Source organism: Corylus avellana, chromosome 2 (genome assembly GCF_965113065.1).
Source record: "Corylus avellana chromosome 2, dhCorAvel1.hap1.2, whole genome shotgun sequence".
NCBI lineage: Eukaryota > Viridiplantae > Streptophyta > Magnoliopsida > Fagales > Betulaceae > Corylus > Corylus avellana.
The window spans coordinates 43,008,829-43,010,634 of NC_142491.1; the positions used below are offsets into that span (position 1 = coordinate 43,008,829).

General features: G+C 38.6%; 1 long non-coding RNA gene across 1 annotated transcript; it reads right to left on the bottom strand.

Annotated features, from left to right (window-relative positions):
* Positions 1–934: 934 nt before the first annotated feature.
* Positions 935–1,541, bottom strand: LOC148587762 (uncharacterized). The gene is made up of 2 exons (XR_015911605.1): positions 1,471–1,541; positions 935–1,066 (listed from the first exon to the last, which is right to left on the bottom strand). It is a non-coding gene; the product is annotated as an uncharacterized LOC148587762 (long non-coding RNA).
* Between the last annotated feature and the right edge of the window lie 265 nt (positions 1,542–1,806).

The following is a 1,806-nucleotide window of genomic DNA, read 5'->3' on the forward strand; positions in this document are numbered from 1 at the left end:
CTTCCTTGTGAAATGTTGTTATTAAACTTGCCTTCATAGATGAGCTAAGTATTGTTGAATTTGTCTTGAATGGTTATATAGCCAAAACGTATGGTTTCAACGTAACATAATGTTGGTAGTATAAGTTTTTTTTTTTTTTTTTCTTTTTTTAATAGTTCATGCCAAATTTTCTATTCATGTCTTTGTTTCACACAAAAAAATGAGTTTTACTTGACTAGCATTTCTTGAGGTGCCAAGCCTCCTGACAAGTCACTAAAGTTATTGACTTGTTATTTTGAATGTGTTATTGTCCAAACCTTGAAGGTCAAGGTGTCACTAAAGGAATTTTTTGACGTGTTATAAGAATTTTATTGTTGCCACGTCATGTCAATAATTTTATTGATGCCACGTCATTAACTTTGTGGCGTGTCATTAACTTTGTTGACGTGTCTATTTTGACACTCAATTAATTATTGACGCAGCACTTTTAACAAGTCAATAATAATAATAAACCTAATACAAATTACCTTATATTTTGCATGCATGTTCAAATATAACAATCTTACCATGCATAGGGGTCTATGTGTGTAAACGAGTCGAACTTGGGCGAGCTTTTGGTTGTCCAGGCTCGGCTCGTTTATTTTTGGGTCAGGCTCGAGCTCGAGTCGAGCCCAACGTTGCTGCTCGAGCTCGGCTCGACAGGGTTGGAACCCTGTTAGAGCTCGAGCTCGAGCTCGACCTTTTTTTTTTTTTTTTTGATTTTGTAATTTAAGTGTATTAGATTACAAAAATCATCCAATTGGTATAGATCTGAAGAAAAAGCTAATTGACTGCAGATTTTTGATAAGTAATTGACTGCAGAAACGTCACAATAAACCCTTATCAGTTGGTACAGATCTGAAACTAAGACCATAGTTATTAGAATTGGATGACAATAAAGAAGGGAAACTGCAAATAAAACTCAAAACTGCTGAATTAACACAGCTTATGCAGCTGTAATACAACAAAACTTCATGAATTGTGCCAATTTTGAATATGGACATCTTTGTTCAAGTCCAAGCCCTTATCTTTGTTCAGCAATCACAACCTAAACCATCAATAAACAACAAGGTCTTCATATTTCACGACAAGAGCTGATATTACCAAGATTACAACTAAGAATACCAGAAAGTTGGCAAGCAGAAAAGCCATTCATCTAGTCATCCAAAAAAGAAAAATCATTGTTCATCTAAAACTAGCCAGGGCCCAGGATGTCGTCCATTTTTTACAAATAATTATTCCTTTGGGAGGTACTTTCATTCTCCTTGGATTATCAAAAACATTCTTAAAATCATACCATTATCATGCTCCTTTTAATGATAAAAAATTAAACCTGAACTTCCATTGTGGTTTTTATTTTAAAAAAACCACCCGTGTAGCAAAACCCCAAACCACCCACCACCCAAGAAGAAACGGAGAAAAAAATAACCCAAAAAGAAAAGAAAAACCCACAAATCTTATCACCTCCTCCGCCTCCGATCCGCGGCGTACTGCGAGTCTGCGAGAGTGAAACGACCTCCGAGAGAGGCATGGACAGCGGGGTTGGCAGCGGCAAGTTCCTAAAAACCGGGCACGAGCTGTTCAGCTTCAACCAGGCGTCAAGGTGTGTGGTTGCTACGGTGGTGGTGGTGGTTGCTGTTGGGGGCACTAGGGGAGTGGTAGGAGCGGGCCGAGCGGCAACAGAGATAGGAGGCGAGGAGGATGGTGGAGACAGTGAGAGGAGAGTCGAGAGAATGGAGAGAATAGAGATCAGAGATGATAGATTTAGGTTAAATTTGGGTTCTCTAA